Consider the following 12,721-nt stretch of genomic DNA (forward strand, 5'->3'; position numbering starts at 1 on the left):
AAAATGAATTACGTGTCGTCTCTGTTGTTAGTCTTAAGATGAATGATGTCTTATTTCTATGTATTGGGAGGTCCAAGTCTGTGATTTTATTATAAGCGTCTTAGATGTGCCTCTTCTGGGACTTTTAGGGTTAGGGGAAAGCCCGATAAATAACCTGACACTTTTTTCCTGCTTGAATTTGGAATGAAATGAAGGGAAGACACAGAATCGAGTAGGTAGAGATGAAAAACTTTTATGACCAATAAAACTGATAATGGGAATGTTGGCTTCTGGTGTCTGATGAAGGGGCCTTCTAATTCTTCACCCTAGAATTAGACTGAGCCTCTCAGTTTGAGACGGCAGTGGAACGGAGTCTAACACTGCTTCAGGGGTAGAGCCTGCTCCCGTTGGACTGAAGGCTTGGAGGAGCAGAGATGTGTGTTTCCAGAGAGGAGGGAAGAATGCTCTGAACTGAGCATGCCTGGTTCCTTCTCCCAAACCCGCCAATCAGATCATCAGCCCTCCTCCTGCAGGCAACAATACAAGAAGGAACCAAGAGCCACTGATCTGTTCCTGGAATGGGCCTCCTGCCACCTGAGAACATGAAGCCAGAGAAAAGGAGATTGGTCAGCAAGAGACACTTTGATGAAGGATAAGGCAAAGTGAGGACCTGGTCAAGGAACCCCAGACACAGACTTCTTGCAGAGAAGGTGACCACTGCTTGAATCAGGAAGTAGAACTTCCTCTTGAAGTGAAAGTTTCCCTTCAGGCATAGTTGCAACCACATTGGTAACACTCAGGCCACATTAGAGGTAGAGCAATTGTGACTCAAAAGCATTGCTCCAATAACCACAATCAACATCATCTGCCAAGAACATGCCACCTCTGCCCAACAAACCCACTCCCCCCCGCCTTGACATTGGCAGACAAGACCTGTGTTACCAGAAGAGAATGCATCAAATGGAAATTGGCAACCCGAGTTTGACCCCGATCTTTTTTGTGTCTCCTCTCTTGGGTGTGTGGCAGGATGGATTTCCCTGGGTCTGCACTCTCTCTTCTCCTTGTCATTCTCAATCCGAGAAGGAGATGAGAAGGCAGATTTCTTTTTAAATTTTTGGCTGCACCCACCCCATGGCATGTGGGATCTTGGTTCTCCAACCAGGGATGGAACTTGTGCCCCCTGCATTGGAAGGCAGAGTCTTAATCACTGGACTGCCAGGGAAGTCCCAAGAAGGCAGATCTTTTATTGTGATAATGTCACAAAGGTCTACAAGAACCTATTAATATTGGTAAGATAGAAATAAGTTTCTTTAGAAAAAAAGAAAAAACAAGTAAGTCTCTTTAGCCTCAACCACAAGGAGTTGTGTCTAGATGAAGCCAGAGGCCCTGGGGGAGCCTGGGGGTAGAAGATGGAAGAGAAGGCGAAGTGGGAGAGGGTGCCGATGCAGAGAGCACACGAAGAGCGAAGCTGTTTTACATCACCACCTTGACTTTGAGGATGTTTGTGATTGGTTGGCAGTAATCGGATGGGGAACTTCCTGGGAGTGGACTCTGTCTGCTTGCCCTTCCAGAAGGTGGTGTGCAAAAGGGCAGGGTTTTACTTACAAGGCTTCATCATCCTCAAAATGATCAGTGGCCTTTCTACCACGTTCCTCCCTCCTCTTTGATTACCAAGCCTCGTTTCTTCCTTTTTTTTTAAAATGCTTTTTTGTTTGTTTGCTTTGGCCGAGAAGCATGTAGGATCTTAGTTCCAAGACTGAACTGGAGCCTTCAGCAGTGGAAACACAAAGCCTAAAGCCAGACGAGTCCCATGCCTCACCCTTTCTTTATCTGTAAGGTCTTTCTCTCATCTTTCTCATTTCTATTTCCAGTGCTCTATTCCTCACCTCTCAATTGAAAACCTTCTTACCTAGACTTCCTACCTTTATCATTTCCCTTCTGCACCTGTGGTTCACTTCCTACCAGATGGATCTTTCTGGAAAACAGATCTGATCTGCTCAAGGCCTTCTGTTATTTAAAAGTCTTTGCTCATTCCTTGTTGCCTCTAAAAGAAAAGTCCAAGATCCAAGATCCTCTGGCGAGCAGTCAACTTCTCATCACTGTGATCATTCATACATCCTACACACAGATACAAGTCAGCTAAGTGAGTGAAGGGTGTTGGATTAGAAGAAACAAGGCTGGGGGTAAAGTGGACGAATGGACCAGTTTTGCAGAACATGGGTGGGAAGGAGACCTGATCTAGTGTTTATAATATATGCTGAGTCTTCCTAAATGTCCAACCAGCGGGAATAGTGAAGTGATCTATGGAGCCTCTGCCTATGATATTTAACTTACAGTTTAAGATTATATTTTACAGTTCACGATCAGGGTGATACAAAAAGCAAAAGCAAAAATAAGGTGATATGTATACTAAAAAACTCTTGGTACATTCATATAATAATTATGAAGCCATTGAAAAATAAGATTTTGAAGATTATTTCATGAGACTGTAATATGAAAAAGTAGAATAAATCTATTATAATGATTTCCATGCGGAGACAACAGACTGGAATGTATTATAAGCACACACTAATAATGCTTGGTGGGATCATAGGAAAATTTTCATTTATTTTGTTGGTTTGTTTGTTGTTTTTCTTCATTCATTTTTATACTATTCTGTATTTTTCAAATGTTCTACAATAAGCATGCACGCACACAGACTCGGTCTTGTCCGACTCTTTGCAAACCCCTGGATCAGAGCCTGCCACTCCTCTCCTTAGCATTATCCTGTCAAGAACACTGGAAGGGGATTCCGTTTTCTCTTCCTGACCCAGGGATCCAGCCCATGTCTCCTGTGGCTCCTGCACTGCAGGCAGAATCTTCACCGTTGAGCCATCTGGAAGTGCCTATAATAAGCATGTGCTGCTTTTTTCTACTATCAGAAAAGAATATATTTTCTAGGCGTGTAATAGTATGAGGAGGTGTAGTTTGTTATAATGTTAAATTTTTAAAGCAGAAAAGAAAATTATAGTGAGAGATCTCAACTGTGTTAAAAACTTCTATTGAAAAGGTGAAAGGAGGGACTTCCCTGGCAGTCCAGTGGTTTAAAATCCACCTTGTAATGCAGGGGATGTGTGTCCGATCCCTTGTTGGGGAACTGGGAGCTCACGTATATCAAGCAGTAACTAAGCCTGCATATCGCAACCAAACCAGCCTCCTGAGCCCACCCACCACAACCTAAGATCCCACGTGATCCAATAAGATCCCGCATCCTGCAGCTAAGATCTGATGTAGCCAAGTAAATAAATAAAAGGTTGTTGTTGTTTGGTTGCTAAGTCCTGTCCTACTCTTTGTGACCCCATGGACTGCAGTATGCCAGGCTTCTCTGTCCTTCAGTATCTCCTGGAGCTTGCTCAAGTTCTTGTCCATCGAGTTGGTGATGCCATCCAACCATCTCATCCTCTGTTACCCCATTCCCCTCCTGCCCTCAATCTTTCCCAGCATCAGGGTCTTTTCCAATGACTTGGCTCTTCATATCAGGTGGCCAAAGTATTGGAGCTACACTGCTGATTTCCTTTAGGATTGACTGGTTTGATCTCTTTGCTATCCAAGGGACTCTCAACAGTCTTGTCCAGCACCAAAATTTTAAAGCATCAATTCTTTGGTGTTCAACTTTCTTTATGATCCAACTCTCACATCCGTACACGACTACTGGAAAAGTCATAGCTTTGACAAGATGAACCTTTGGCAAAGTAATGTCTCTGCTTTTTAATATGCTGTCTAGGTTTCCCATAGCTTTTCTTCCAAGGAGCAAGTGTCTTTTAATTTTGTGGCTGCAATCACTGTCCACAATGACTCTGGAGACCAAGAAAATAAAATCTGTCACTTTTTCCACTTTTCCCCCACCTATTTGCCATAAAGTGATGGGATCGGATGCCATGATCTTAGTTTTTTGAATGTTGTGTTTTAAGCAGCTTTTTCACTCTCCTCTTTCACCTTCATCAAGAGGCTCTTTAGTTTCTTCTAGCTTTCTGCCATCACAGAGGTATTATCTGTGTATCTGAGGTTGCTGATAATGCTCTTCACAATCTTAATTCCAGCTTGTGATTCGTCCAGTCTGCCTTTTCACCTACTGTACTCTGTGTGTAAGTTAAATAAACAGGGTAACAAAATAAAAGGTGAAAGAAAATATATCCAAATATTAGCAAGGATGTCTTGGAGAATTTTTGTTAATATGCAAGTATTATTTCTTATTTTATAGGAGAAAACATTTTAATCAAAAATTTATCATGGCAGTGTATCATGTTTTTCAGGCTTCTCCACAGAAACAGAACCAGTAGGATGGATTCATTTGTTTGTCTGTTTATAAGGAATTGAGCCTTACTTACAGTTATGGAGGCTGATGAGTTCCGTATCTGCAGTATGGACGGGCATTGTGCTGAGCATTTTGCGTGTATTACTTCATGTCTTCCTCATTATCATCATTTACATATAGTCTGTCATTTATTCCCATTCTCCAGGGAGAGAAAGTGAGGCACAGAGAAGTCAGGTAACTCTGCCAAGGCCACAGGGTCGGCGGGCAGGGCGTCAGGACCCCTGACTGGGCGGCTTCTGCATTAGGCACAAGAGGCTCATTGAATAGGATCCATGAAACCTTTAGGGAACCCCACATTGTTTTACTTTTCCTTTATTTTAAAGTCAGGAGGGAAAAAAACAAATCCAATGATAATGAATAAATAATACATTTAGTCTGGATTCGATTCATCTTTATTCCAACAGAGTCATAAAATATATTTAATATTTTTTTATGGAAGAAAAGGCACAAAGACAGGAGTGCCTGGGGCCCACGAATCAGGCCCTCTCACTCCAGATGCCCTTACTCCAAGACCCTGGACTTAAACTATTTATGGCTCAGCCCCTCTCCAACCCCAGAGAACCCACTTTAAACTTGGATGTCTGTGTAGGTTCAGACAAGTCACCCCGTCCGGGCCGCAGCTCCTCCTCTGTAAAATGGAATTCATAACGAGTGTGGACTCGTCTGGGCCACGAGGGTGCCCTGATGCTCTGAATGTCCACGCACAGCATCTCATCTACGTGCCTGAAGCTGAGTGAGGGCTCTGGAATAACGCGCCATGGCTGATGTCACTCTCTCCGCAGCGCAGGGTCTGGAGCGTCCAGACCCCACGGGCCTCCCGGAGGGGCCAGCTGGCCGAGGGCCCCAGCGGAGCAACACCTCGTCAGGCGCACCAGGAATGCCGCAGCATCTCCGCAGCAGTCTCGGGGGATATGCTGATGAGTTCTTCCACCAACCAGGGTAGACCTGAGCGTATAAAACCTTCCAGGCCTGGGCAATCATTTCCCCCACCCCCTTTGCTCCCTGGGGCCCGTTCTCATCTTAGCTCTGCTCCTGCAGGAAGCAGGACAAAAAGAACTCGGTTTGATGCAAGTGGAGGAGAGAGCATAGACTTGGAACTCTTGGGAGCTGGCTTTGCAGCCCAGAGCTGCCAAGACTAGTTTGGATAAGTCTCGCAACCTCTCTGGGCCTCCACTGAATAACAGGAACACACAATTAAAGCAAGGATAATGCTTGCGACCATTATTAGTAGTAGAAGTGTAAAGGCTTTGGGATCAGAGTCCTTGGGTTCAAATCATGACTCCTGCCTCTTGACAGTACCTGGCTTCCCTTCTCCAAGTCTAAGTTTCTCATTTGTGAAATGGGGAACAATAATAGTCTCAACTTGAAGGGTTAAATCGGGAGGATTCGATGAGATAATTAGATTTAAAGTTCTTTGCAGCAGGGGCACACAGTAAGTGCTCTATGAAGGTCAGCTTTATAATTGTGTCACTTTATAATTGTGTCTCTTCAAGAGCCTTTCAGCGAATAGTCCAAATTCCCAGCTGCACACAGTAGGTGCTTAATGGGTAGCTGCAGAATGAATAGATAAATGAACGGATGAAACAAACTCACCATCACTTTTGATCCAAGACCCTTCTTCATGCCAAATCCCCTTTGACCTAAATGCAATAGAAATTTTAGCAGCCTCAAGGCGTTCAATCTTCAGTTTCTTCTGGACTGGATGAGACAGTTGAAACTATGTCTGCAACTCTGACACTCCCTTCAACACGTGGACCCTAATTCCCTTCCCCTTGACTGTGAACTGGACTTATTGCCTTGCTTCTAACAAATATAATAAAGTAGAAGTGACAGGGTGCAAATCTTAAGACTAGATCATAAAAATCATGGCCTTCCTCTTGGATCACGTGCTCTGGGAGAAGACAGTGGCTGTGTCATAAGCATGCTCAAGCAGCTCTATGGAGAGGTGCGTGTGATGAGGAGCTGAGTTCTCTGGCCAGCAGCCATGTGCTTGAGCCGTCAGGGAAGCAGAGCCTCTGGCCCCAGTCGAGCCTTCCGATGAGGCAGCCCCAGCCAACACCATCAGAGATTCAGCAAGGACCGAGCCTCTCCCCAGTTTCCTGACCCACAGAAATCATGAGATAACAAGTGCTATTTCAAGTGGCTATGTTTGGGGATAATTTGTTGCAAAGCAACTAATAACTAACATACTTTGTGTGAATACTCTTTTAAAAACTTTGTTATTTATTTACATTGTTGGCTGCACGGGGTCCTCATTGCTGAGCAGGGCTTTCTCTAGTTGCGCCCAGTGGGGGCTAGTCTTCGCTGTGGGACGCAAGCTTCTCACTGCGCTGTCTTCTCTTGTTGCAGAGCACGGGCTCCAGGGCAAGTGGACCTCAGCAGTCGCGGCACACCAGCTTGGTTGTCCCTTGGAACGTGGGATCTTCCCAGACCAGGGATCAAACCTCTGTCCCCTGTGTGGGCAGGTAGAGTCTCAACCGCTGCACCACCAAGGAAGCCCTGTATGAATATTCTGGGTAAAAATTTGAAATGAAGTCTTTTCCAATCGTACCTGGCTCATGGAGGCTTCTGACTGTTTATTCTACATAATGTTTGAACTCTGTCCGGAAAACCTGAGCCCATACTTTCCTTGTGATGTTACTCTTATTAGACCACGCCTGCTAACCAGTTAAGGACCACCCCGCCCCCCAGCTGCTCCGAGGTCTCATGGGGGCTGCATCTTGCCCTCTGCTGTACCCCCGCCCTTAGTGGGATTGGCATGACTAGATCCCTGACCTGCAAGGGGGCGTCAGGCTCGGCAGCAAGCAAACTTCTGTCCTGTCAGTAGCTCATATTCAAAAGCATTGTGTTATCAGCTTCAGGAGGGTTCATCTCAGGGAGACTATCTCCTTACTGACAATTCCCATGCTGTTTCAACAGCAGCTAATCCTTTCACCTTATTTGGAGGGAGCTTCAGAATCCTTTCCCTGGCTAGCCACGTCTTGGTGCTCACTGGAGAGAATTCTCGGAGGCTTTGCCTCTGGGAAGTGTCTGCCCAGTGCGGAAAAGAGCCTGGAAAGAGTGTCCGGGCCTGACCAGATTGAAGGTTTGGGGCTGACAAAGACAAGCCAGCTCCTCTTGTCTCCTGATGAGGATGTTAGCGATAACGCTGTCCTGAAGCAGCAGCCAGTGTGGCGATGGAGGTCAAGTCCATCGGTCTTACTGAGCTCCTGCTGTGGGCCAGTGGGACCCCGCAGACAAGCCAGGACACAACGCTGAGCAGACAGGTCCTCGTCCTCAAGGAATTCATGGTCTAGGTGGGAAGACAGGCAGAGCAGTGAAGAATCTCAGTTCAGAGCAGTAAGCGGAGAAGACGTCCCTGGGGGTCCCATGGCTAGATTCCACACTCCCAATGCAAGGGGCTTGGATTCAATCCCTGTTCAGGGAACTAGATCCCGCAGTTCAGTTCAGTCGTTCAGTCATGTCTGACTCTTTGCAACCCCAGGGACTGCAGCATGCCAGGCTTCCCTGTCCATCACCATCTCCCAGAGCTTGCTCAAACTCATATCCATTGAGTCAGTGATGCAATCCAACCATCTCATCCTCTGTCATCCCCTTCTCCTCCCACCTTCAATCTTTCCCAGCATCAGGGTCTTTTCCAATGAGTCAGCTCTTCACAGCAGGTGGCCAAAGTATTGGCGGTTCAGCTTCAGCATCAGTCCTTCCAATGAACACCCAGGACTGATCTCCTTTAGGATGGACTGGTTGGATCTCCTTGCAGTCCAAGGGACTCTCAAGCATCTTCTCCAACACCACAGTTCAAAAGCATCAATTCTTCAGCGCTCAGCTTTCTGTATAGTCCAACTCTCACATCCATACATGACCACTGGAAAAGCCATAACTTTGATTAGATGGACCTTTGTTGGCAAAGTAACGTCTCTGCTTTTTAACATGTTGTCTAGACTGGTCATAGCTTTTCTTCCAAGGAGCAAGCATCTTTTAATTTCATGGCTGCAGTCACCATTTGTAGTGATTTTGGAGCCCCCAAAATAAAGTCTCTCACTGTTTCCCACACGTTGCAACTAAAAAGATCTCGCACATCTCAAGAAAAATTGAAGATACCACGTTCTGCAACGAAGACCTGGAGCAGCCAAATATTTAGATAGTTAAAAAAAAAAAAAAGAGCAGTAAGCATAGGTTGATCTACACACAGTGAACGGGGAGCAGGCGAGAACAGGGAAGGGTTCATTCCCTGGGGATGGACAGGGCAGGCAGATTCAGGGGATCCCAAGAAGAATGACCAGCCTTGAGCCAAGCAGAGCAGAAGAAGTCCCAGGCTAAGGACTTTGAAGGTTAAGGCAAGGATTCCTCTGAGTTCTTGGTCATAACTTCTCAGGGTTGGCAGGATTTAATTTATCCTCTTTCTATCTCTCTTAGTGTCTAGCTGAGTCATTAACCACAAAACTAACTTTGAAATTTGAAAACAAATCTCACAAAAAGAAGTAGAATTTTTTCAAGGATCCTGAGACAAGGATTGAGCGCAGATTTCTTATCAGATCTGGAATCTGTTTACTTTGCCCATCCACATTGCCTCATGCTTGGACTACTGCTGAAGCCACTTTAGCTCATCTCCACACTTCTACTCCCTGTTCTAAATCCAGGCTTCGCAGGTTGCTCAGCAGTTAAGAATCCATCCGCAGTGCAGGAAACGCAGGAGATATGGGTTCCATCCTTGGGTTGGGAAGATCCCCTGGAGGAGGGCATGGCAACCCCCTCCAGGACTCTTGCCTGGAGAATCGCAGGGACAGAGGAGCCTGGCGGTCTCTAGCCCACAGGGTTGCACACAGCTGGACGCAACTTGGAGACTGCGCACTCACACATGCATTCTGCATCCGGGCCCCTCATGGCAGCTGCCAGGATCGCTTAAGATTTGCTGATTGGGTGATTCCACTTCCCTATTTAAAACCCTTGAAAGGCCCTCTGTTACTCTTTGGATAAAACCTGCCCTCCTTTCTGTGCCCCATCAGGCCCCTGTGTCTGCCTTCTGCTCACTTCTCCAATCTCCTCTCCTGTCCCGCCCCATCTGCTCACCTTATCCCATGTACTGGCCTTCTGTTGCCCAAATATACCAAGCTTTTTCACTCTCAAAGCCATTCACCCACTCAGAACATATTTATCAATCACCTTCTATGTGCCAGACATTGTCTTTGGCACTGTCCTTGGCAGGGAACAAAATGCACGCAAATCATTGCCCTTGGGAAGTTTACATTTTAGTGAGGACAGACAGGCTGTAAATAAGTACATGATGTTGGATGAGATTATACAGTGGAAGTGACAAATAGATTCAAGGGATTAGACAGAGAGCCTGAAGAACTATGGACAGAGGTTCATGGCAGTGTCCAGGAGGCAGGGATCAAGACCATCCCCAAGAAAAAGAAATGCAAAAAGACAAAATGATTGTCTGAGAGGCCTTACAAATAGCTGTGAAAAGGAGAGAAGTGAAAGGCAAAGGAGAAAAGGGAAAGATATTCCCATTTGAATGCAGAGTTGCAATGGATAGCAAGGAGAGATAAGAAAGACTTCCTCGGTGATCAGTGCAAAGAAATAGAGGAAAACAATAGAATGGGAAAGACTAGAGATCTCTTCAAGAAAACTAGAGGTAGCAAGGGAACATTTCATGTAAAGATGGGCTCAATAAAGGACAGAAATGGTATGGACCTAACGAAAGCTGAAGATATTAAGAAAAGGTGGCAAGAATACACAGAAGAACTATACAAAAAAGATCTTCATGACCCAGATAATCACGATGGTGTGATCACTCACCTAGAGCCAGACATCCTGGAATGTGAAGTCAAGTGGGTCTTAGGAAGTATCACTATGAACAAAGCTAGTGGAGGTGATGGAATTCCAGCTGAGCTCTTTCAAATCCTAAAAGGTGATGCTTTAAAGTGCTATACTTGGTATGTCAGCAAATTTGAAAAAGTCAGCAGTGGCCACAGGACTGGAAAAGGTCAGTTTTTATTTCAGTCCCAAAGAAAAGCAATGCCAAATAAAGTTCAAACTACAGCACAATTGCATTCATCTTACACACTAGCAAAGTAATGCTCAAAATTCTCCAAGCCAGGCTTCAACAGTATGTGAACGAGGACTTCCAGATGTTCCAGCTGGATTTAGAAAAGGCAGAGGAACCAGAGATCAAATTGCCAACATCCTTTGGATAATAGAAAAAGCAAGAGAATTCCAGAAAAAATATCTACTTCTGCTTTATCGACTATACCAAAGCCTTTGACTGTGTGAATCACAACAAAATGTGGAAAATTCTTCAAGAGATGGGAATACCAGACAACCTGATCTGCTTCCTGAGAAACCTGTATGCAGGTCAAGAAGCAACAGTTAGAACCAGACATGGGACAACAGACTGGTTCCAAATTAGGAAAGGAGTATGTCAAGGCTGTATATTGTCACCCTGCTTATTTAACTTATATGCAGAGTACATCATGTGACATGCTGGGCTGGAAGAAGCACAAGCTGGAATCAAGATTGCCAGGAGAAACATCAATAACTTCAGATATGCAGATGACACCACCCTTATGACAGAAAGTGAAGAAGAACTAAAGAGCCTCTTGATGAAAGTGAAAGAGGAGAGTGAAAAACTTGGCTTAAAACTCAACATTCAGAAAACTAAGATCATGGCATCCGGTCCCATAACTTCATGGCAAATAGATGGGGAAACAATGGAAACAGTGAGAGACTTTATTCTTTTGGGCTCCAAAATCACTGCAGATGGTAACTGCAGCCATGAAATTAAAAGAGGCTTGCTCCTTGGAAGAAAAGCTATGACCAACCTAGACAGCATATGAAAAAGCAGAGACATTACTTTGCCAACAAAGGTCTGTCTAGTCAAAGCTATGGTTTTTCTAGTAGTCGTGTTTGGATGTGAGAATTGGCTAAAAAGAAAGCTGAGCACTGAAGAATTGATGCTTTTGAACTGTGGTGTCGGAGAAGGCTCTTGAGTGTCCCTTGGACAGCAAGGAGATCCAACCAGTCCATCCTAAAGGAAATCAGTCCTTAATATTCATTGGAAGGACTGATGCTGAAGCTGAAGCTCCAATACTTTGGCCACCTGATGCGAAGAGCTGACTCATTGGAAAAGATGATGCTGGGAAAGATTGAAGGTGAGAGGAGAAGGGGACGACAGAGGATGAGATGGTTGGATGGCATCACTGATTCAGTGGGCATGAGTTTGAATAAACTCTGGGAGATGGTGATGGACAGGGAGGCCTGGCGTGCTGCAGTCCATGGGGTCGCAAAGAGTCAGACACAACTGAGCCACTAACTGATCTGAACTGAACTGGATGAGAATCAGCATTAAGGGAAAAGAAATAAAGCTGAGAGGGAGTCAGAGAGGCTGAGGAGTAGGTTTGCAATTTTCAACGTGGTAGCCAAGGATGGTCTCAATGAGAAGGTGACATTTGAGACTTGAAGCGGGTTGAGGTAACAATCCAGGCAGGAATGTGGGGTTGAGGCTGTGATGAGCTCAAAGGCCCTGAAGCTGGGACGTGCCCACTATGTTCAAAGAACAGCAAAGATGCCAGAGGGGCTGGAGGAGAGTCAGAGACGAGATTCAAGAAGTAACCAGGATGGTGGGACTTCCCTGGTGGTCCAGTAGTTCAGACTCTGCACTTCCATTGCAGGGGGCATGGGTTCAACCCCTGGTCAGGGAAGTAATATCCTGCACGCTGCATCGCGGTCAAAAAGAACGAAAGAAGGAACAGGAATCCCGGTCAAGTGAGTCTGACAGGCTAGCACAGGAAGTTCATCATCTGTAGAAACCTCTGCCTGGAACATTCCACCCCAGCTCTTTACACGCTGGCCCCTTCCCATCTTTCAGAACTCAGAGAGACTTTGCTTAATCACCCTCATTCATCACATTGCCACCCCCTCGTTCCTTCATTGTAAGTACCAAACTATGCGATTGTCTGATCCGGCTCCATGCCCTTCTCTGTCTAGTGTCTCACAAGCTCCACCGAGGGCAAAGTTCTAGTTGCCTCACTGACCACTGCAAACCCAGCACTCAGCAGGCTGTCCGGCACTCAGTGAGGGTTCAAGAAATCATTTGTCGAATGAAAGAAATGAAGAATTCAAAAAAAAAGAAATGGAGAATTCTGTAACTATTCTTCTTAGTTTGAGCCCTATGGGATATGAGGAAATATGTTTAAATATGTTTTGACCTTGGAAGAGCATCCCCAGGAGACTTCTGGGCATTGGCCTGGAGGCGGAGAGAGACTGAGGAAAGAAAAACCAAAAACATGCCACATTTATGGACTTGGAAACTAGAAGGGCCTTGAACTTCTAAATAATAAATTACATAGGCGCTAGAAAGCAAAGGGACAAAATCTTCAAAATACT

General features: G+C 45.4%; 1 long non-coding RNA gene across 1 annotated transcript; it reads left to right on the plus strand.

Moving 5' to 3' along the window:
* Positions 1-5,129: 5,129 nt before the first annotated feature.
* LOC139032145 (uncharacterized) lies at positions 5,130-6,883 on the plus strand. The gene is made up of 2 exons (XR_011484669.1): positions 5,130-5,272; positions 6,683-6,883. It is a non-coding gene; the product is annotated as an uncharacterized lncRNA (long non-coding RNA).
* The last annotated feature ends 5,838 nt before the right edge of the window (positions 6,884-12,721 follow it).

Source organism: Odocoileus virginianus, chromosome 30, assembly GCF_023699985.2.
Source record: "Odocoileus virginianus isolate 20LAN1187 ecotype Illinois chromosome 30, Ovbor_1.2, whole genome shotgun sequence".
NCBI lineage: Eukaryota > Metazoa > Chordata > Mammalia > Artiodactyla > Cervidae > Odocoileus > Odocoileus virginianus.